Source organism: Ictidomys tridecemlineatus, chromosome 1 (genome assembly GCF_052094955.1).
Source record: "Ictidomys tridecemlineatus isolate mIctTri1 chromosome 1, mIctTri1.hap1, whole genome shotgun sequence".
Taxonomy (NCBI): Eukaryota; Metazoa; Chordata; class Mammalia; order Rodentia; family Sciuridae; genus Ictidomys; species Ictidomys tridecemlineatus.
The window spans coordinates 166422682-166447021 of record NC_135477.1 but is presented as its reverse complement, the minus strand read 5'-3'; the positions used below and the strand labels follow the sequence as shown (position 1 = coordinate 166447021).

Below are 24340 nucleotides of genomic sequence, written 5' to 3'. Positions count from 1 at the left end.
CCAGTGGGTGAAGAAAAGCTGGGTTCCTCTTTAGCTCTAAGGCCATATGCTGTGGGACTGTGGGAAACAACTAACCCCCACTTCCTAGCCCCATCTGAAAAATGGGTAGGTTGGCCTAGATTTGCAATCACTAGGTCAACATAAAACTTCAGCAGGGAGTAGGGGAGACCCAGGTAAGCTAGAGGGTGCAATGCCCTGACTACAGGGTGCAGGCCAGCTCTGCCCGTGGGCCGCAAGTTTGGGAGGCCTGGCCTGACGCCACGCTAATGTTATGCATAAATGTGCGATTCCACGCTAGGTGCAGCTCTTTCACAATGCTGCAAGGCAGCTGTAGTCCGGACGCGGGTGAGGGAGACCCGCGATTTCTGGGGTCCCGTAATCCTACCCCTACCACCCTGGCCTCCGGTGAGGTTCCTTTCCCAGGCTTTCCAGGAAAGGACCCTCCGCGGGACCTCGATCCCACCGTGGCGCCGGGTCGCAAGACGTCCCCAGCTTCACACCCCGCCTAGCAGCTCGCCAGCTCCCGGGCACTGCCCACCGCGCCGCAGCGATGACTCAGCTTCCAGCGGCTGGCGATGCGAGGGGCGGGGCGGGACGCGGGGTGGGGCGGAGTGGAGGGGCCGGAGGGGCCGGGCAGCTCGAAGCCCCAGCCCCGGACCCCTCCTCCTGGCGGCGGAGGTCTGCCCGGGCCTAGGAAGCCGGTAGGAGAAGAGCGGAGGGCCGGGGTGGAGGCGGAGATGTGCTACCGCTTCCACCCCATTCATTCCCACTGCCCCCGCCCGTGTACACACGTGGTCCCGGCCACGCCCACGGCCACGCCCCTGCCTTTGTCGGAGGGGCGGGGCCTCCGGACCCGGTGCAACTAGCCGCCCAGGCCTGGAGGGCTGGGCGGCGGGGAAGGGTGGGGACGCCGGGGACCGCAGCGAGCTGGGGGGCCGGAGGGCGGGCGGAGGAAGAGAAAGTCCACGTCCGCGTAGCGAAGGTGGAAACTTAAAGGAAAGGGAGAAATGAGCCTGCCGCATGCGTGTTGTTGATCTGCACGAATCCCGATGACCCCGGGTTGAATTAGGAAGGCGCCCCAAGCAAGTTCTGTAATATAACGATGAGTGAATGAAATGTGCTATGGGAACATGTCAGTGTGTGAATGAGGACACGTGCACTTAAAAAGAAATATCTTATTGTCTGTTTATAGGTGTTTTTGGGAGAATATATAGAAAGAGTGTGTCTTCGAATAATGTATAGATAATGCATAGACAGCTGCATTTAAGTGTGTACCAGAAATATGTACATATGTGTAGGCATGTATCTTTATGTGCCTAAATGTAAGAGGTGTGTGTGTGTGTGTGTAAGATTCCCATGGACTTCTCTGAGTTTTCATTTATGTGTATGTAGATGAATTTGTGGGTTCATGCATGTGACCCCACATCCTTGACTATGTATTGTTTTAGTGTGGCTGTATTGTATGTATTTGTGTATATGGGATCACATGTGTTTTGTGAGATCGTATTCTGCTTGTGTATATGTGTTTGTGTATAGGAGTACATTTGTGATCAGTCTGTGACCAGAGCTGCTGTGTATCTTGACAGGTGTGTCTTTCATGAGTGGGAGTGTATGTGTTTTTCAGAGTCTATGTGGATATGATTCTGTATGTGTCTTGATGTATCTTTGAAGCCACCCACAGTTCATCTTCAGTAAAGGCCACATAGTTCTTAAAGGTTGGGCTGGTCACTGGGCGCATGTCTGTAATCCCAGCAGCTGGTGAGGCTGAGGCTGGGGGATTGCGGGATCAAAACCAGCTTCAGCTAAAGTGAGGCACTAAGCAACTCAGTGAGACCCTGTCTGTAAATAAAGTACAAAATAGGGCTGGGGATGTGGCTCAGTGTTCGAGTGCCCCTAAATTCAATCCTTGGAACCTAAAAAAAAAAAAAGTTGTGCTGGTCAACGTGGCTTCTTGGAGGAGGAAACCCTTGGCAGGTGGGGACTGTGCAGGTAGGCAAAAGCCCTGCATGCCTACTGAGCAGACTGTCCAGAGCAGTGGGTGGCGAGGTGAACAATGCAGACTGTAGCAAGACAAGGGAAGGCCTTGAATGCCAGAGCAGGTCACTGGGGCCTCCTCCAGCTTCCTCTGCCTTCTCAAGCTCTTGATCTGCTTCTTTTATAGTTTACCCTTGTCCATGCTCTTTGGCTGAGCAAATGTCCTTGGTACTTACCAATGGCAACATTAAAGAGGCACTACTATATGCCTGCCTCCAAAAAGCACTTAACAGGCCTTGGGTCCTCTATGAGGCAGAAACTAAGCCCAGTTTTAAAGAAGGGAAGAGAGGTGGTTAAGTGCCTGTTCACAGTTACACAGCTGGGAAGGGTGCCTTAGATTCCAGAAGCTCCGTGCTCTCTCCACCACTGTGTCTAGAGACACTTCCAAAATCATCCCAGATTGAGAACCGCTGTGCTGGACTAACCTGCCTCCTTGGGTAAATGTTTCCTTAGGGGCTTCACTAACTTTGCTGTGTCCAGTGGCTTCAGCTGTCTTCCTTTCTGTGGGAGCCGTACTTCCACACACAGTGGACCTTGTCTCTGCCACATGCAAACCAGAGGCTTACAGCTGGGCCCCTTTAACCCAGCAACTCAACCTCTCTGTGCCCCAGCTACAGAAAATAGGGCTTGACACCTTGTGGACACTTCACTCTTAGTATCATGCAAATGACAGTGTGTCCTTGAGGTCAGAGCCTGGAGGAAGCGCACCCAAGCCAGCTGACTTTCTCTGGCACATAGCCGTGGATGCTGCTTGAAGTTTGCTTTCTTAACTCAGCAAGAACACTGTTGCAGTGTTGGGCCCAAACTGGTCCCATTTTATGTTGTTATTAGAGGTTATACAATTTCATTTTTGCAAATAAAACAGCTTGGCTTTCCTTCCGGCAGAACCTGATTTTAATGAGCAAGTCCTGCGTTTGTGGCCAGAGCAGGTGCTCAGGCAGGGCAAGCCGGAGCCATCTGCAGGGCTGTCAGTGTGTCCAAACCTGGGCCCAGGCCTGGGTAGGGAGTCAGTGCTGCTGCAGGGCCCACCCCACCTGGCAGGGCAAGGCGTGGGGTGGCACAAATATTAAGAGTATGGTGACTCTGTCACATGTGCAAGAGGCCTGAGACTCCCACTATTGACAAAATACAGGGGACAATGCTGGGAGGACTTCCATGCCACTGCCGGTTCCTCTGGGGCACTTCCTTTCTACTTCCCCTCAGTCCCTGCAGCCTTCCTCGTGTTCAGTGGGCCATCCGCTGCAGTCCTCCTGGAAGACCAGAACAAAGTGGTTAAAAGCAATGGTTCAGGTGCCTGATGACCCTAGGACAGGCAGGTCACCTCTTTCTGTCTCAGCTTCCTCATTTCTATAGTGGAGTTACTCAGAGATCATATCTCATGGGATTAAATGAGATAGTCTGTGTAAAGCATGTTGACCACATGGTAAGCCTTTAATAGCTGGAGAGTAACCCAATATTGCTATTATTCTTGGTTAGCAGTAAAATGAGAATAAGTATTGATAATTCCAGGCACTGTGCTAGACTCTGGACAGATCCTTTCTCATTGGACCCCCCAACAACACTATGAAAAAGGTTCTATGTGATCCCCAGAGCTGGGAAGAGAAAGCTCAGGTATAGTGGTATTAAGTAATTCACCCTGGGGGACAGTGAAGAAGCAGCAGTTCTGCATCTGAAACAACTGTCACCGCAAAGCCTCCATACCTGCTTCTCTCCACCAAAAGCTGATTTCACCCTGGGCAGAAAGGGTCCATCTCCAGCTGGGGTGTCCTGGGTAAGCTTGAGAGGAGTAGGAGGGTTGGCCCCAAGAAATTAAATGTTCTCTTTCCAGCTATTCATGGAACCATAGTGACCCTGGTCTTGTGGCCTCTGAGGGGTACCGCCAAGTTTTTACTAGTGCGTAAAGTTTATTTTTGTTACAAGGGTATAGATTGTTCTGGTGCTCTTTGTTTGAATTGGACTGCAGGAAAGGTACAGAAAACCACCAACCTGCTGCTGGTAGATTAGATGCCAGGGAAAGACACGTGTTTACCTGGAGCTGTGAGGACTCGGCCAGGTGAGTACACACAGGAGACGGTCTATGAAGAAGGGTTAGTTCATCCAGCGTAGATGCCAAAGGGAATCATTTGATAGCTCTTTGTTTTTTTTTTTAAAGATATTCAAGGCATTCTTTCCCCTTGTACTGTGATAGTGTGGTTGTATTAGTGATTTATTGCTGTGTAAACAAAGTACTGCAACGCTTAACGGCTTAAAGCAATCCTTTTTTTAACCTTGTCATTTCTCTGCATCAGGAGCAATACTTTTTTAACCATATCGTTCCTGTGCCTCAGGAATTTTAGGAGTGATAGAGCTTGGGGTCTCTTATGAAGTTGCAATAAGATGTCATCCCGGCCTAAGGTCATCCGAAGGCTTGACTGGGGCTGAAGGATCCACTTCCAAGATGGCGAAGTCAGGTGGGTGGTCCGTGGCAGGTTTTCACTCCATGGACCTCTCCACAGGGCTTCTTAGATGTACTCATGACATGGAGATGGGCTTCCCCCAGAGCAAGGGAGCCCACGTCGTCCTTACACCTAGCTTCAGAAGATGCACAACACCATTTCCTGAACATCTTGTTGATCACGCAGTGGGCCCCACTTCATGGGAGGGGAGCACACAGGATGTGAATACCCGGAGGTGAAGGTCATGGGGCCATCCTGGACGCCGGCTATCACAGTGGTCATCATTGCTGACTTGTTTACTATTATATGGAAGGTTCTAAATTTCAAATCAAATCTAGTATTCAACAGTGGGCTGCAAGCACCCAGAGTCGAAAGCCGCCGGTCCAACAGCTTTATTTTTGCTGGCGTTAGCTGATGAACCCTTTCTGTGCTGTTCCCTTGGATTCATGACTTGACCAGGGTCCCTCCATGTTCCAGCAGATAAAAGCCCTGTAATGGACACCCAAACACTGTGCCAACAGCACCTGAATTGAAGAGGATGAATTTTGATGGAGTACAGGATGACAGAGCTCTGTTAACGGGAATCAGGTCCTCTGCCAATGTTGACCTGTTGCTTTAATCTCAGTAATGGTAGCAATAAATGGATAGCTCACATTTATTGAGCTCCCATTATTGCCAGTCTCTGAAGTTTAGGAGTGATAGAGCTTGGGATCTTTTCAGAACCTTCAGTTCTTTGTCCAGAACCTTGTCCAAGGACCCACAGGGAGGGGAGTTGGGCTCAATTTCAGGTCTGCCTGCTTTCAAAGCTGAACTGTTGATAACTTGCTGTTTTTGCTTTAACCTGTAATGATCCACACATTACATTGTTCTACTTCCTTCCTCTCCATCCCCCACCTTTTTTTTTTTTTGGCTGCTCAGCAACACATGGGCATACCACAGTTACTTAACTATTTCCTCATCAATGGATTTTTTTTTTCTAAAGAGAGAGAGAGAGAGAGAGAGAGAGAATTTTAATATTTATTTTTTAGTTATCAGCGGACACAACATCTTTGTTTGTATGTGGTACTGAGAATTGAACCTGGGCTGCACGCATGCCAGGCGAGCGCGCTACTGCTTGAGCCACATCCCCAGCCCCCCCATCATCGGATTCTTAGTTTCTAATTTTTTTTTTTTTTTTTTGCTGGCTTTTGTTCAAAGCCAGCCTCAGCAAAAGTGAGGCACTAAGCAACTCAGTGAGACCCTGGCTCTAAATAAAATACAAAATAAGGCTGGGATGTGGCTCAGTGGTCCAGTACCCCTGAGATTAATTCCCAGTACTTAAAAAAAAAAAAGAACCCCAAAATGACAACAAAAAAACCATGTGTGGGCTGGGGCTGTAGCTCAGTTGGTAGAGTGCTTGCCTTGCATGCACTAGGCCCTGGGTTTGATCCCCAGCACCAAAAACAGAAAACAAACAAAAAAACCCAAAACAATGTGTATTTTTGCTGCACAGGCATTTGTTCAGAGCTCCCACTGGGATGTGTTAGGTACTGGACATCTGTCCTTCATTTAATCCTCTACCAATCCAATGACATTCAGGTAGGAAATGACAGCCTGCTGCTGGTAGATTTGATTCCAAGGAAAAACGTGTGTTTACCTGGAGCTGTGAGGACTCGGCCTGGTGAGTACACATAGAAGCCCGTTCTCCATGTCATGAGTACATTTAAGAAGCCCTGTGGATGGGGCTGGGGATGTGGCTCAAGCAGTAGCGTGCTCGCCTGGCATGCGTGCGGCCCAGGTTCGATCCTCAGCACCACATACAAACGAAGATGTTGTGTCCGCCGAGAACCTAGAAAAAATAAATACATATTAAAAAAAAAAAAAAAAAAGCCCTGTGGAGAGGTCTAAGGAATGAAAAGCTGAGACCTGCCACTGACCACCACCTGAGTGTGCCATCTTGGAAGTGGATCCTTCAGCCCCAGTCAAGCCTTCAGATGGCCTCAGGCCCAGATGACATCTACTGCAACTTTATTGTCAGACTTCTCTGACACAGATTGCTTTTTTTTTTTGTACCCAGGATTGAACTCAGAGGCACTTGATCACTGAGCCACATCCCCAGCCCTATTTTGTATTTTATTTAGAGACGGGGTCTCACTGAGTTGTGTAGTGCCTTGCCTTTTTTTTTTTTTGCTGAGGCTGGCTTTGAACTCATGATCCTCCTGCCTTAGCCTCCTGAGTGGCTGGGATTACAGGCATGCACCTCTGCGCCTGGCAAACCCAGGTTTCACAAAAGGGTAGCCCTTAAGGTTATCACCTGGCTCACAGCAGCCTGGGCTCAGACATAGCCCCTTATCAGTTAGAAAAGGCAGGGTTATGCTGCGGTAACAAACAAGCACAAGAGAGCAGCTAAAGCACCCTTTGTGGGATGTCATGGGCTCTATTTAGTGCTGTCCTTGTTCTAGGCCTTCAGTTGATAGACCAGGCACCAACTTGTATATTGCCATTTGCCATTCCAGGAGGCAGAGAAGCTGGGGTAAGTTGCATGCTGTTCTTTGAGCTTCCACCTGGGAGTAACAGATGTCACTTCCTTCACTTTGTTTTGTTTTCTGATGGAGCACACTGTGTGTAACTGTCAAGAGGCAAGGAAAGCCTCCTACCACGTGCCCAGAGTGGGGAGGACATTGACTCAACAGCACTAGTGACCACCAAAGGCCTTGTCACCTGTCAACCATTTAGTTAGTCTGGCAACTCTAATCACATCTTAGAACAACTAAGTCCAGGCCAGAAGTGCCTTAGGCAGTCTTCCCTCTGGGAGGAAGACTGTACTAGCCCTGTACTAGCTTGAATCCTGTACTAGCCCTGCCTCTCTGGGTCCCAGGGCTATAAGGTGGACAGGAGGTGGGGTGAGGGAGGAGATGGTGGGTGGATTCTGCCCATGACCATAGGACCATGTGTGGAACTCGGAATTCTAAAGTGTGGCCGTCCACAGAGTGACCATGTGTGCTGAGAGCCATTGCCAAGTAGGAATGACGCATCGAAATTTCCTTGCCAGCGTACCCCATGTTGCTTAGAGGAAGGACTTGTGGAAATGGACTTGCCTTGGACATTTTGCAGTGACATTGCATGTATGTTTGAGAAAGGTGACCCTGCTCAAGGACCAGGGTGGATCCCGGTTTAAGGAGGATCCTACTGGATTAGCCCGGATCAGGTTTTAGGGAGTATCCCGTCCTTGGGTTTAGGGTGGTTCCAGGTGTACCCTGCCGGGAATAGGGCGTATCCTGCTGATTAGAGCCTGGTGGAGTACGTGAATTTTGCGGGCAGCCTCCTGAGCTACAGGGGTTATAGGCATGTGCTACTTACAGGGGTTATAGGCATGTGCTACTGCGCCAGGCCCAGAATGAGTTTTTAAAGAAATAAGTTACCATCCATTCTGATCATGGTTTCATAAAAATAAGAAACCTTTCAAAATGAAAATAGCAGGAAGGACACAATTTCAGAACAAAGTTAAATAAAAAAATTATTTTTTTTTATTTGACTTTTTTTTTTTAAAGAGAGAGAGAGAGAATTTTAATATTTTTTTATTTTTTAGGTATCAGCAGACACAACATCTTTGTTGGTATGTAGTGCTGAGGATCGAACCCGGGCCGCATGCATGCCAGGTGAGCGCGCTACCGCTTGAGCCACATCCCCAGCCCTTTATTTGACTTTTTGAGATGGGGTCTCACGATGTCGTCCAGGCTGGCATTGAACTCCTGGGCTCAAGTGATCCTTCTCCTTTAGCCTGCTGAGTAGCTGGGACTCTAGGTGCACACCACTGTGCCTAATTTCCAAACTATTATTATTACCTTCAGTAAATTTGTTTAGTAAAAGAAAAACAGACTTATTGCAAAATATTTAATAAATTTATTGTGAATAGACTAGAAATTACCCACCTCTACTCTCACTGCCCAAGGGTAATTACCATTAGCAATTCAGCTGAGTTTATTTTATGCTTATATGCATATTTCTAGTTCATAATTGACTCCTGTTCCTTTCCCCCAACCCTTTGATATCAGGGATTGAACCCAGGGGCACTTAACCACTGAGCCACATTCTCATCCCTTTTTAAAATATTTTATTAGAGACAGGGTCCTGCTGAATTGCTTAGGGCCTTGCTAAATTGCTGAGGCTAGCTTTGAACCCGAGATCCTCCTAGTCTCAGTCTCCCAAGTGGCTGGGATCACAGGTGTGCACCACCAATCCTGGCTTCTGTACCTTTTTTATTGTAAATGCAATATATTGATGGGAATTTAGGAAAAAAAGATACATAGAAGAAAATGAGATATTCACAGGTACTTGGAAGGCTGAGGCAGGAGGATCACAAGTCTGAGACCAGCCTGGGCAACTTAGCAAGACTCTATCTTAAAAGTAAAATGAAAGTCTGGGGATGTAGGCGAGTGACACTGCACCTCAGGGTTCAACCCCCAGTACCCCCCAACATACACAAAATAAATAATAAATAAATAGAAAAAGGAGGAGGGGGAGGGGAGGAGGAGGAGGAGGAGGAAAATGAGATATTAAGAGTAAATTGAACTTTTCGACCATTTTTTTTTTTCATTTAACCTTGAATCAAAGAAAACTTCACAGACTGGAAGGAAGGAATAACAATAAATGATCATCACTGAGCACTTACTATGTGCCTCGTCTCCTGCTGACCCCTCCCCAGGCCCTGTCCCACTCAGCCCTCGCTGTGCCCGAATCGCCCTGCTTCTCAGATGGAACAGCTGAGGTGTGGGAAGTCGAGCGGCTGGCCTGACCCTACACATCTCCTGGAACCTGACGTCTGGGGAGGTGGAGAACCCGAATCGGTTCCCACTTCCCTTCCAGGGTGATTTTCTCTCTGCCCTCCCTGTACCCTGAGAGCCATGAGTCCCTGCCCAGAGAGAGGTTCAGTCCAAGATCAGGGGACAGAGGGCACTCTCTTGCTCAGGCTTATCAGCAGAGTCTTCTCCCAGAGCAAGCTCTCTGCCCATCTTCCAAGGCCAATGCTGTCTCAGGCCTTCCTCCCTCTGAGTTGGCCCTGAGGTCAGCTCCGCCCGGGGACTGCTGGGAAAGCTCAGGGCAATGGGCCTGTCCCCAGCTGCTGGCTCCCAGACCCCAGGCCACAAGAGCCTTCATCCATTTATCATCTCTTCCTCATTCACTCCCCCTGTGAAGGCCAGCCGTGTGCCACCACGCTGTCCCGTGAGGGGCGAGGAGAATCTCTGTCCTCATGGAGCTTAGCCCGGGGGTCAGCCTGAGGTGGAGGGAGAAGGGCTCCGATCCTGCTGGCTTGGCCCTGGCACTGGCTGCCCACCAGGCCCCACCCCTGGTCCAGCGCCGGGTGAACCAGGACAGCGAGTGCCTCTGAGGCCTGCAGGTGCTAGTTTGGTGGATCCTGAAGTTCACACCATCTTGGGAGCCTAATTTTTTTTTTTTTTTAGAATTTTTAATATTTATTTTTCAGTTCTCGGCGGACACAACATCTCTGTTGGTATGTGGTGCTGAGGATCGAACCCGGGCCGCACGCATGCCAGGCGAGTGCACTACCGCTTGAGCCACATCCCCAGCCCCGGGAGCCTTCTTTAGGGGAAAAAAAAATGTACAATGCAAAATCATAAATACAGAGAGAGGAGCTGACAGGAGTGTTCTCTTGGCATGTGAAGAGCAAGCCCGACAGATAACGACTTCTCAAAACTTACAATTCCATAAACATTAAGAAACACAGACAAAACAAGGCTTTCCTTTGTGAGCTGCCTGACACCACCTCTGGGTGATATTTTGTCTTACGTCTGTCTTTGGCTCTGCACCCTTTTGTCACCCCGTGAACGCATGGTGAGGTCCCCACCCAGGGCCCCAAAGGGGCAGGGCAGATGAGGGGCTCTGAGTTTAGGGTTTTCTATAAATCTACCCTGAGACTTTTGTCCTTGACCTCACCAGATGGGCCGGGCACAGTGATGACACACACTTATAATCCCAGCAGTTTGGGAGGCTGAGGCAGGAGGATCATGAGTTCGAAGCCAGCCTTAGCAAAGGCGAGGCACTAAGCAACTCAGGGAGACCCTGTCTCTAAATAAAATACAAAATAAGGCTGGGGATGTGGCTCAGTGGGGGAGTGTCCCTGAGTTCAATCCCTGGTACCACCCACACACCAATAAAATAAAACAAATAACAAAAAATAAAGACAGCCTCAAATCCTCATGGTGAGGGTGCAACCCTTGTCTTGTCTAATCTATCCCTAAGCCCCAGGCCCTCCCTGAACACTGCTTCCACCCCCAGCCACCACCCTGGCCAAGCTGTCTGCGTGTCTCACCTGGATTGGTGTCCCTGCAATCCACTGCTCCTTACAATGTAGTCTCTGGCTGCCCACCAGGCCTCACCCCTGAGTAATCTTTTGTAAGTCTGAGACCATGTTGTCATTATGCCCCATGTAAGAGCTTTTAGGGCTCTTCCTTATGCTTAGAATAAAGACAGAAATTCCCAATATGGCTTCCTTGCTCTTGGGTCCCAGCTCATCTTTCTGACCCTCCTGCCAGCCCCACTGGCCACATGGCCAGCTTTTTCACTCAGGCCTTTGCATGTGCTGTTCCCTCTCCCTAGGACACTGTTCCCTACCCTAACCCCACTCGTCTTTTCCAACTTGAGGATGCATCTTTTCCTTAGCAAGACTTTCTCTGACTGCCCCCCCCCCGGGGGGGTTAAATGAAGTACCCAGGAACAGATGCTGTTGGTACCTTCTGTAGCAGGTATATCAGGCCCTAATCCCTGGAACCTGGGGATGTTACCTTATTAGGAAAAAGGATGATATTTTAGATGAGATTAAGTTAAGCACCTTAGAATAGGGAGATTATTCTGAGCTGTCAGGGTAGACTCCCAAACACAGTCACATGTATCCTTATGAGCAGAAGGCCGAGGGAGGTTTGACATACAGGATGTGTGAAGGCAGGATGCCTTCTGATTTCTGTTTTGGAATACACATGTAATGGCTGATACTCCAGCAACCACCTTGGGACTATAAAGAACAATGCAGACTTCCATTCTACCATTCTTGAATTGCTGAATGAATTCCAGCAGCCACTACCTCCAGATATCTCACTATGAGAAGTAAGTTTTTATATGCTCATACTACTGCCCTTGAAGTCTTGATTCTTTCTTTCTTTCTTTTTCTTTCTTTCTTTTTTTTTTTTTTTTGGTACTGGGGATTGAACTCAGGGGCCCTCGATAACTCAGTCTAGTCCTATTTTGTATTTTATTTAGAGACAGAGTCTCACTGAGTTGCTTAGTGCCTCACTTTTGCTGAGGCTGGCTTTGAACTCACGATCCTCCTGCCTCAGCTTCCCAAGCCACTGGCATGACAGGCGTATGTCATGGCTTGAAGTCTATGTGTCTAAAAGCAATCCCCAATCCCCACTGAAGTATTTCCTGTTATTTCCTCTCCTACCATTTTTGCCCACAAGTTATCCCAGTGTGTAGTGATACGTGTGATTGTGGGTTTATCTGTTCAGCGTCTGCGTCTTCAGAGACGGTGTCATTTCTGCCAGGGCAGAGGCTGTGTCTTTTTTGTTCATAGCATGGTGCCTGGCACAGAGGAGGTGCTCAATAAGTTGAATGAAAGAGAGAGAGAGAGAGAGAGAGAGAGAGAGAAAGAGAGAGGGAGGGGGATATGAATGAGCAACGTCTCTCCCGTTGAAGTCCAAGGTCCCTTCTAGGACAAAGACCGCACTTGACTCCCCTCTTATCTCTAGCTGAGCCTGAGTCCAGAGTGAATGTCTGGGGTATCCTGATTAGTGGGATAGAATACAGAGAATTGAAAATATGCTTTTTCTCTTTTCTGGCTTCCAGTCTGTCCAGTGGCCTGCTTTATCAGGGGTTGTTAAATAAAGCTTTGTCGAGGGGAAGGCCCTGGCTCTCTGGGAAGGGCCAAAGTTTGCCAACGCCTAGGCCCTGTGGCCTCAGTGCGTGGCTTTTCCTAGATTGGGCGCCATCTCTGGACCAGCACCGAGTGCTTCCCATCCCAGGCTGGGGGCCAGTGGCTGCTTTCCTGAGGTGCCTGCCATCTGACCCTGAGGCCACAGACCTGGGACTCAGGGTTCCCCTTCTCTCCATATGTTAGCAGCTCAGGGTGCCCGTATATTAGCAGCTCACGCCTGCCCTTCAAGTGAAGGAACAGGAGGCCAGAGCCGGTCCAGGGCCACCCAGCAGTCAACCGTGGCAGGAACAGGGCCGAGGGCTGACCTGTCTCTCCTGGCCCAGTTTGGCAAAGATTTCCAGAGGACAGGAAGAAGAGGGGAGGCCCAGTTCTATGAAGAGGGAATGACTGGTGCTAGTGAGGCCAATTTCTAAGTCTTCTAATGAAAGGAATTTGGAGATACTGGATCCCCTGAAAGGGCTCTGGAACCTTCAGGGGTCCCCCTGACCATACTTGGAGAACCACTGGATTACACTTTTTTTTTTTTTTTTTTTTTGGATACTGAGGATTGAACTCAGGGACATTCGACCACTGAGCCCCATCCCCAGCCCTTTCATTTTGATTCTCCTGTCCTGGAGCAGCTGGGATTACAGGAGGCCACCATCAGGCTGGCTGCACAAAGGGGATTTTCACCATAGGGACAGGAAGTACTTCAGTGGCTGCTTGGGGCCAAGTGCCAGGCAGAGCATTGATGGCAAAGGGCGCTCTGGGGAACTATTTAGGGTGATGCAAATGTTCTAAATCTTTTTTTTTTTTTTTTTTAAAGAGAGAGTGATGGAGAGAGAGAGAGAGAGAATTTTTTTAATATTTATCTTTTAGTATCAGCGGACACAACATCTTTGTATGTGGTGCTGAGGATCGAATCCGGGCCGCTCGCATGCCAGGCGAGCGCGCTACCGCTCGAGCCACATCCCCAGCCCCTCTAAATCTTGATTATACTGTAGTTACAGGACTGTATCGTTTTTGGAAATGCATTGAACTATACTCAAAATGGGTGCATCTTGTTTGTGAAACGTTCTGCAATAAGATTAATTGGAAAAACAAATGATGATTAATTTCATCCATACAAGGAAAGTTCTGAATTTGTCAAAAGGAGTGGGCTATATCTCTAGGCACCAATATATGGGGAAAAAAACCAGCTGGGCACAGTGGTGTATGCCTGTAATCACAGTGGCTTGGGAGACTGAGGCAGGAGCATCTCAAGTTCAAAGCCAGCCTCAGCAAAAGCGAGGTGCTAAGCAACCCTGTCTCTAAATAAAATACAAAATATTGCTGGGAATGTGGCTCCGTGGTCGAGTGCCCCTGAGTTCAATCCCTGATACCAAAACAAAACAAAACAAAACCAACAAGTTTAGGCTGTGTGTGTGTGTGTGTTTGTGTGTGTGTGTGTGTGTGTGGGTGGGTGTGTGTGTGTGTAATGCATTAGGTTGTTAAACAAAAAAATCAAGGCAAGGTGTGGAAGGGCACTGGCAACCCAGGTGTTTACTGAGGGCTTCCTGGCAGCCTGGTAGCCTGGTCCTGCCCACCAGATGCCTCACATTCACTGTTTGGTTTAATCCTGACAATGTCCACATGAGGTTTTCCAAGATGAAAAAAAAATGGAGGATCGGAAGAAGAAGTAAGATGCCCTGTGTTCAGATTGGGACCTGGGACATGCTCTGAGCCTCCACGTCTTGTTTTAGAATTCTAGTTTATTAAACATTGGACAATGTGGGGCTGGGGCTGGGGCTGGGGCTGGGGCTCAGTGGTAGCGCGCTCGCCTAGCATGCCTGAGGCACTGGGTTCGATTCTCAGCACCCCGTCTATCAAATAAAGATACCATGTCCACCTAAAACCAAAAAAATAAATATTTTAAAAAAATATATAAATAAATAAATATTTGACAAGGTTAGTGTATGGGCAGGAAAAAAAAGAAGTCTGGAGTGATGACCCCAAATCAGGCCCAGGCCATGTCTGGAAGGTGGTGTGCGGGCACTTTCGCTTTCTCTTCTGTCACATTCCAGTTTATTGTAACACGCCTGAATCACCTTGTTATCTCAAGAAGGCAATACAGATTTTATATAGTCTTTTCTTTTTTTAAGCACTATAAAAAGGCTCTGTATCTCTTCTGCCCAACACTAGGAACCTTCTTCCTACTTCTCCTTCTCCCTGAGAGAACTATGTGCCTGCAGGGAGACACCGACCTGCTGATAAAGGTCCCATATCAGGCCTGCACAGTCCCTGTGGCCCATGCATCTGTTCCCCCCAGTGAGGGTGGGCCCTGTCCCAGGAGCCAGAGGGCTCCAGGGCCCCAGAGATAACAAGAGCTACGGTGGGAGGGGCTAGGGTCTTCTGCAGGGAGGTGGTGTGGGGAAACCCGGCTGTTGGCAGACCTCTTCCCCCTATGCTGAGAGGCCCCCCAAGACTTGGAGGATGCAAGATCTGCGCAGCTTACATTTTTGTACCTAGCTCTGCATACTGTGTGGCTCAAGGCACATGTCAGTCACTCTCCGGTCCTCAGTGTCCCTTTGGATCCCTGGTTCCAGCCGAGTTCTCTTTGGGGAAGGAAGCTGGGCCTTGAAACCATTCCTGAAAATCTCCAATTTATAGGCAGACAGCAGGATGGATGAGATGTCCCCAGGTCCAGCCCCCCGGGGGGACAGGCAGAGATGCCTTTGCACCCTGTTGAGCCCAAGTATGTACATTCATGGGTACACACACACACACACACACACACACACACACACACACACACCCTTGCCTTGGTACGCATAGGTCTGCAGGCCCCAAGGACAAGCAGAGCCACCCCAGGCCAGGCCAAGGATTATTTACACATCCAAAGGTCAGATGCCATCTGCCGAGGAGGGCCAGAGCTGGTGAGAGTCTGCAGCTGTGTCCCCAGGTCCCTGATAACATGTACCCTGAGGAGGGATGGGCAACGCCAGGAGAGGGTGGGGCCGGATGACAGAGGGCTGGCCTCTTGGGTAGACCCCTGCCAAGTTTGCTGCTGGGGCCTTGCCTGGTGCCTCTGGGCCCTGCCTGGGTGTTTCTGCTCCCTGCAGGTCTAGGAGCACCTCCCCGGCCAGTTAGCTCAGTCTCCCAGAACCACCCACCACTTAAATGCCACTGGGAGCTCCAACCTCCCAGAGCCTTAGTTTCCTTATCTGCAAAGTGGAGAAAGACATAGTTCCTACCTGATGGGGGGCTGCGAGGACTGAGTTTGCTCAGCGATCATGTGGCACAGTGTTGCGCAGTAGGAAGGTCCCAACGTTGGGGTCTCTGCTTTCAGGGACAGCAATCATGTTCTGGAAGCCCCTTTCCTGATATAGAGACTGAGAGACCTCCCATCTGACACTGCAGAGCCACAGCAAGGGGCCTAGAAATTCTGTCTATCCCCTTGAGCTTTCTCCCCTTGCAGAATTTCCCATTGGTTTTCTAATGCCATCTCCTTTCCCTGTGGCCAGTCAGGCTCCCCCCCCATCCACATCCAGCAGGATGAACCATGCCTACTTCTCATGTCAATGAAAGCACAAACAATAACTTGGGGGCTTCAAGCCTGGTTGTGACTTGCACTATAATCTCAGCAGCTCGGGAGGCTGAGGCAGGAAGATTTCGAGTTCTAAACCAGCCTCAGCAAAAGCGAGGCGCTAAGCAACTCCGTGAGACCCTGTCTCTAAATAAAATACAAAATAGGGCTGGGGATGTGGCTCAGTGGTTGAGTGCCCCTGAGTTCAATCCCCGGGAAAAAATATCCCCCTCCCCCCCCCCTGCAAAAAATAACTCCCAAAACCTGAACAGTGGCCTGGCACAGTGGCACAAGCCTGTAATCCCAGTGATTGGGAGGCTGGGGCAGGAAGATCACAAATTTGAGATTAGACTCAGCAATTTAGCGAGCCCCTAAACAATGTAGTGATATCCTGTCTCAAAATAAAAAGGACCAGGGATGTGGCTCAGTCCCCAATACAAAAACAAACAAGCAAACAAAACCGTCAACAGTGACAGCTTTTTTGTGTGTGTGTGAGGCCCAGGCACAGCCAGAGGGCAAACAGAACACTACCCTGGGATGGTGGCCTGGAAGGAACCTGGGATGTTTTCTTCTCTCATCTCTTCCCTCAGGGACACTCTTGGCCCTTCAAACTCTAACTGCTCACCTGCAGGCAAAAGGGAAGTCCGTTTTGTCTTAAGGTAGCTCAAACTATTTTACCAACATATCTACTAAGATTTTCTTTATGTTAAGCTGCAAAAAGTGTGCACATTGATAACCCCCCAGGGTGCCAATGCCATAAGGAAACTGCTCCCTTCCTCCCACCTGTGGGTGGTCAGCATCTTCCTCACACAATCACACATGACCCAGGAACCGTACTTCAGAGACTCCACAGACAGAAATGCTAGCACAGAAGCCACATAGATGTTTCTGGAAGCATTTTGTTTGTTTTGGTAAAAGCCCAAAATTGGAAGTAATTCAAATGACTATCAGCAAAGGGTTGCTTATCACGTTTATCACCCAGTTGCCAATCACCACTATCAGAGATGCTTGGAAGATTCCCTGGCAGGGAAGGGAATGGGGATATAACTCAGTTGGTAGAGTGCTTGCTTGTGTGCACAAGGCCCTGGGTTCAATCCCCAGCACCAAAAAAAAAAAAAAAAAAAAAAAAAAAGAAAGAAAGAAAGAAAAATCACTGTCAGAGAAAGAAACAAATTCAGAACAATACTATGATCAGAATTCTGAAAACACATGAACAAAACTATTCTTCACATTCGCACACACACACAAAGCAACTCAGTTGACACAGAAAACTAGTTCTGGAAGCATTTACATCAAGTATTTAATTTCACTCATGCCACTTTAGAACTCTGTGACTTTGGGAACTCACAATTCTCAGCCCGAGTTTCCTCTTTTGTAAACTGATAATAACAAATCTCCTGGGGTTGTGATCAGAATTAATGGACATTATTCTAACAAATAATGTGGTGATAAAATGCAATCTTAAGGAAATAATGCAGGAATAAACTTTCAGCCCAACATTTATTTTCAGGAATAAATTTTCAGCCAAGTTTAGGTATGGTAAAGGCGCAGTCGTATGGCTGTCTTTGCTGCCCCCTAGTGAGAAAGCACAACTGCAAGGCTTGCTTTCTCTTTCCCTTATTTATTTATTCCCCAGATTTAAAGCTGACAGTGTCAGGCAGACACAGGGCCTGTGACTTTTCTCAGCCTGTGCCTGTGTCTCATCTCAAAAATGGGGTAAATTTGTCAACTGAATTTACCTCCTAAGTTTGTAAGGATAAATTACAATGATGAATGTAAAGCATTTAACACTGGCCCTCACACAAAAGAATGTTGTACAAAAGGTTATTGTGGTTATTGGTGTTTGTACAGATAATTTCACTTAGGAAATCAGTATTAGGTCCAATTTATGGGTGAAGCACTTGAGGCTCAGGAAAATCAAAGCAGCTTGCCTGAGGCTAGTTAGCTAACAAGAGAAGAACTGAGATTAGAATCTAGGTCATCCCGGGAGGCCTATCTACCCTTAAGATACCTTCTCAGTCCCGGGCTGATGTGCACCTAGAGTCCCTGCAACTCTGGACACTGAGGCAAGAGGATTGCAAGTTTGAGGCCAGCCAGGACCCTGGCTCAAAGTAAAAAAATGAAAAGGGCTGGGGTGTGGCTTAGTGGTAGAGCGCTTCCTAACATGTGCAAGGTCTTGGGTTCAATCTCCAGTGCTACAAAAAGAAAAAGGTGTAAGGTGCAATTTTCACAACCTCTTGTACCTGGATTCTGGATTCCACAGATCAGGAACATTTTAAAATAGCCAAATGTATTGGTTAGAATAAATTATAACCTAAAGGGGAATGGGGCGTGCTAGTGTTTGAAAAAAAAAATTATAACCTAGCAGCTTAATATTCACATACATGTTGTCTGATGGTTTCTATGGGACAGGAATCTGCCTACAGCTTCCCTGGACCCTCCCCTGCAAGATCTGGCGTCAGGGGCCTCCAGTGTTCCCTGAAGTGCTTCAGGCCCTCACTCCAGGCCAGGTGCTGCCCTGAGCTGTGGTCATCTTAAGGCTCCATGGGGACCTATCTGTTCCCAAGCTTGCCCATGGCTGCCGGCAAGGTTCAGTTTCTCCAGGACCCCCCCCCCCCACACGATAACCACCATCTCCTGTCTCATCTCGCTATTGTTCAGAGGCCACCTTCAGTTCCTCATCAGTTCCCTGAGGGTCTGCCTCTCCAAGGTGACCTGCTTTATCAACGTGAGCAAAGTAAGAAAGGGGACTCTACAGGGGTCAGTCACAGGAAGGCCATTCTAGGAGGACTTCCTGCTGCCTTCTGCTCGCCAACTTTTAATTTTCTCAAAGAACTTTTAGAAAGTCAGCTTCCACCCCTGGTTACCGTCATTTCATAAATTTAATGGACTTTTAAACAATTAGACAGCAAGGGAGACTTTTGGAATAAAGGGTGCTCGTCTGTGTTTGGAGAACTATCCTTCCACGAAGAACTTCCCATATTGTCCTGGGGTCTCTCACCACGTGAAGTAGCACTGCGGATCATCCGCCTGCAGCGGGACAGCGGCCAGCTGAAAGAGAGGGCACGGGCCAGTTCTGCCTGATGCCGGGTGCCCACACCCCAAGCCCTGGCCAATGAGTGAACACGCGAATGATGGAAGTGGCACCGTGAATCCCAACTTCTGGACACGGAAACCTTGTCCCATAAGGCTCAGTGACGAGTCTACAGGGCTGGGATGGGGATGGACATTTGTGGGGTGTTCTATGCGCCCCCAATTCCTTTCACCCAACTCCAGGTCCGTAGGAAGAACGTTGCCATTTCCCATTTGAGCGCTGAACAAGTAAATCACGAGCGGTTTAGCAGCTTCTCCGTTGAGAAGTTGACTTCGTGGGGTGGTTTGCAAGTGGATCCAGAGGGGGGTCCAGGAGGGTGCGAGAGAAGGTACCTGGCGTGGTGCAGGTGTCCTTCAATTCTCCGCGGAAGCTGGGAGGGTGGAGCTGGGGCACCCAGCCGAGGTGAGGGGACCGGAGCGCAGCGTGGGGGAGCTTGCGAGGTCACCTGGTTGGGATGAAGTACTCACTTCTCAGTCCCTATCATCCCAAGACAGGGGCGCAGCTTGAAAGGGGGAGCGATCTCGAGTCACGTGGTGGAGCTCCCAGACTAGGAGTCAGCTTCTGGAATGTTCCTTGCTGATGATCCTTGGGGGCCTCTCATCCCTCCAGAGAGGGATGACACCGCAGCAGGTAGGAGTCAGTAAATTTGGGTCAGATGCCCCAATGCGAAGGCAGCAGTACCTGGAGCAGGTGGCCGAGGTGGACTTACACTGAAAGCTGCTTTCTCTTTCTCTGCTGCAGGCCAAACTGCCCCGTTCTGTCGCCACTTCTCAGCCTGGGTCTCCAGGGCCATCCCTGTGTTAGAAAGGATGTGCTTTCTCAGTTGAGTCTTTTAACTGCGGTCCTGTTTACAGAAGAAAACTAGGAACCCAAAGATTGAGCAATGTGTCCAAATCACACCACTAGGAGCCAAACTGGAAGGTGGAAAAAACACATTTTAAAATCCTTCATCCTTCTGTCCACATTGGAGGCATTGTGCTAACACTTTCCTAGCATTATCTCATTTAAGCACCAGCACCAGGTGGGTGATTTATCCCCAAGGAAGCAAAAGATCAGTGAGGTGAAGAGACTTGTTTAAGTTTGCAGATGCATGCAGTTGTGAAATCTACTGGGAGTCAGAGTCCTGCTTTTCCAAACTCAGGAGGTGGGTTTGTTTTGTTTTGTCTTCACCCTTTTTTTACAGTGAGGGTTAAGATGTGGATACAGAGTCAGTTGGCCTGGTTTGGGATCCTGATGATACCCACATTGGTCACGAGTTCTGCTCGCTCACCTGTATAACATTAGAGAAGCACAGCAGGCAAGCATATAAAGCAGGGTTTATTTCAAAAGGGGCAACATAGACTTCTCCCGGGAGGGAGAAGGGGGCCCTTGCTGGTACCCTGGTATCCCAAGAAGGGAGGTGTTCTGCCTTTTTATATGTCCTGGGCTTCCTTTGTTCTCCTGCTCTTTCCCCCTGATATTTCTCCTTCCTGTGTATGTGACTAGCCTGGAAAATGCACAGTGGGATGGCCAAAAGGTGGGAAACAGGTGGGCTGAAGGGGGAAGGCTGAATGGAGCAGCCCAGGACACATGACCAACTTTTACAACTTGAAGTAGGGAGGGGCAATTCCTGGGGCCTGGTTATCTTAGTAATAGGTTGGGGCAGGGGCAGGTTATCTTGGTAGGGTGGAGGAGGGGCTTGGAGGCATTTCGATTCCTCAAGGGCAGTCTCCCACTTCCCGGACTCACTCAAATTGGTCTCCTTGATCTGACCTGACTCATCTCCTATCTATACCGACTGTTGGCCTAATTCTGGCTTCACTGACATGCCATATTCCAGCTCTGGAGCATTGAGCAGGTCACTCCTTCAGGCTGCTTTGTAATCTGTAAAATGGGGCCAGCACAGGTTTCCACCTCATAGGACCATTTACAGCCTATATAAGATCCCGCATGCATGCACTTGGTACTGAAGCTGGCTCAGAGTAAGAGCTAAAAATGTTCTTGTTTCTGTTAGTTTTTCTTAAAAGCTTACAAAACACTCCCCACCCTATGCTTTATTTCACTTTATTCTCACAAAAGGATTGCAAAAATGTGCAGGGAGGGGCATATGATCACTGGTTTTTCACATGAGGCAACCAGTGTTCAAGAAGTTTGTTCAAGGTCTCAGGGTTCTCCCACCACTCCAGGCTCTAGAATGCTCCATTCCAAGGGAAACATAAAGTAAGCCACAAATGGAATTTTAAATGTTCTAATAGAAAAGAAAAGTTTAAAAACAACTAGGAGCTGGCTGTGGTGCAGTGGCACATGCTGGTAATTCCAGCAACTTGGGAGGCTGAGGCAGGAGGATCAAAAGTTGGAGGTCAGGGCTGGGATTGTGGCTCAGCTGTAGAGTACTCGGGTGGGACCTGGTTCAATCCTCAGAAACACACACACACACACACACACACACACACAAAGGGCATTGTGTTGTGTCCATCTACACCTAAAAAAAAAATATATTAAAAAAAAAAGTTGGAGGTCAGTCTCCACAATTTAGTGAGGCCTTGTCTCAAAATAGAAATAAAAAGGGGTAAGGATGTGGCTCAGTGGTAAAATGCCTCTGGGTTTGATACCCAGTACCCAAACAAAACAACAACTAGGTGATATAACTTAAGCTTTATTTAATACATTATATGAAAACATTACATTTTAATATGTAATCATATAAAATTATTAATGAGATATTTCTCATTCTTTTTTTCTAAACTAAACCTTTGTCATCTGGATTGTATTTCGTACTTACATCTCAATTTGGGCACTAAATTTTCACTGGGAACACTTGATCAGCATTAAATTTCAATCATCAGTTTGTAAGTTTAAATTTAAGTTAATTAATTGGGGCTGGGGTTGTGGGGTTGTGGCGCTTGCCTCACATGCGTGAGGAACTGGGTTTGATTCTCAGCCCCACATATAAATAAATAAATAAGGTCCATTGATAACTGAAACTATATTTTAAAATAAACAAATAAATAAATTTAAATTAATTAAAAAGAAAATTTAAAGTTCAGGTTCTTAGTCTCAGTAAAACACATTTAAGAGCTTAATAGCCACATGTAACTAAGGACTACCATGGTGGATGGTAGAATATTTTTATAACAGGGAGGAGCAATTCCTGGGGCTATTAGTTTTAGAATGTTACCCTTTTCTATCATTCCCTGTGTAAACTGATATCAAGAAAGAATGACTGGATAAAAGAAGGAAGGCAATTTCAGAATACTGAAAACTGATCTTTAAAGATAAAACTGGGAATAGTATAATAAAAAACATACTTCATGGAGAGATACAAGAAGGCTAACCAAACATATTAGGAAAAGACAAGAACACTCAGAGTTATTGTTTTTATCACACATGTACTGGAGGTTGTAGTTAATGTAATAAGACAAGGAAAAGAAAAAAAGTATAAATAGTTCAAAGGAACAGAGAAAACTGCCAATGATTGGATCAGGCATCTTAAAAACACAAGAGAATCAATGACACAAACCTTTAAAACCAATTCTCTAAGGAAGTGGCAAGTGGTAACATATGAAATCAATGTGGAAAAATCAATAGCCTTATTGAAATCCAAAAATAATCAATTGTAAATACATTATAGGGGAAAAACCATATTTGCAAAAATAGCACAACTATCAAAACCCAAAACAAATTTATACAACATCCTCAAATAATGTAACTGAAAAGCATGAAAGACCTTTATGAAGGTTAATTATAAAATGTCACTGAGGAATTTTTCTTTAAAAATTTGAATGATGGCAAGATGTCTCATGATCAGGATAAAGATATCAGTTCTTGAGGGGAGGGGGGATAGTAGGGGATAGGAAAGGTAGCAGAATACAACAGTCATTAATATGGCATTATGTAAAAATGTGAATGTGTAACCGATGTGATCCTGCAATTTGTATTTGGGGTAAAAATGGGAGTTCATAACCCACTTGAATCAAATGTATGAAAGATGATATGTCATGAGCTTTGTAACGTTTTGAACAACCAATAAAAAAAAAAAGATATCAGTTCTTCCTAGTTTCATGAGTATGTGCAAAGCAATCAAACAAAACACCCCAAAGTCTTTTGCAGAATTTAATACACATAGAAGAGTAAAGAATCACATGGAAGTGTAAGGAACAGTCAAGAAATCTATGAAGCTGGAAGACCTAGTGGGGAACAATTGTCCTACCAAATAGCAAGATTTATCATAAATTGTAAAGGCTTATTATATATCATTAAGAGAGTATCATCTCAATTAAGATACCAATCCCAATTAAGAAACAGCAAGGCATGAAGAAAAACCTGTGTTTGTATTTCATCACAACTTTGGTTGTGATAGAAACACAAATTAAAATCAGAGAGACTTTCATACCTATCAGATGAGCAGAAATTAAGAATGACAATTCCCAGTGTTGGCAGATACATGGGAAAATAGACCCTTCACACTTCTGGGGAGGAGTCTGGGGAATGGAAATGAGTCAGATTTGCAGGGGGCAGCAGTTTGGTGATGTGTGTTAAAATATAACCTGTGGCATCCTCTGATCTCAAGGTTGCCCCTCTAGGATTTATCCTTTAAAGCTATTTATCACAGCACTGGAGAGCAGGAAAATATTGGAAGCTGCTTAGACATCCATCAGTGCTGAGGGCCATTGCCAAGTAGGAATGATGCATAGAAATTTCCTTGCCAGCATACCCCATGTTAAATGGACTTGCCTTGGAAATTCGCTGTGACATTGCATGTGTGTTTGAGAAAGGTGACCCTGCTCAAGGACGAGGGTGGATCCAGGTTTAGGGTGTATCCTGCAGGTTTTAGGAAGTATCCCGATTTAGGATAATTTGGGTTTAAGGTGTTCCCAGTTTAAGACAATCTGGGTTTAGGGAAGTTCCAGGTTTAAGGTGATTCCTGCTGGGAATAGGGCGTGTGCTGCTGCCTGAGTTCCCGCTGAGTTCTCCTGGAATTGAAAAAGTATTTTGGGATGTGAATTGGCGGCAGAACTTGGATTTCCCCAGAACGTGTTTGTAGAGGGCCGGTGAGAGTTCAGGAATAAAGAATTGCTGTTTGAATCTACAAGGTGTGAGTGGCTCGTGATCTTGTGCCCAGCCAAGACTGCGGCACATCAGTAAGACATGGGTTAAATAAATGGTGTGTACACAACATGGGCTGTGGGTGAGCTGTGAGCATTTGAGCACATGGTGGGGGACTGGAATGATGTTGCTTCTCTGATTGGGCTGTGTGACATGTGTGTCCTTTTTGCTCCCTCTGCCTTTGATCCCACACAGCACCTGAGATGGGTGTGCTTTTCAAG

At 47.4% G+C, this 24340-nt stretch overlaps 1 long non-coding RNA gene across 1 annotated transcript; it reads left to right on the top strand.

Moving 5' to 3' along the window:
• Positions 1 to 853: 853 nt before the first annotated feature.
• LOC120885574 (uncharacterized) lies at positions 854 to 23059 on the top strand. The gene is made up of 8 exons (XR_013439561.1): positions 854 to 4484; positions 4950 to 6981; positions 7438 to 7573; positions 8038 to 8107; positions 9063 to 9315; positions 9645 to 9846; positions 9934 to 11570; positions 18353 to 23059. It is a non-coding gene; the product is annotated as an uncharacterized LOC120885574 (long non-coding RNA).
• The last annotated feature ends 1281 nt before the right edge of the window (positions 23060 to 24340 follow it).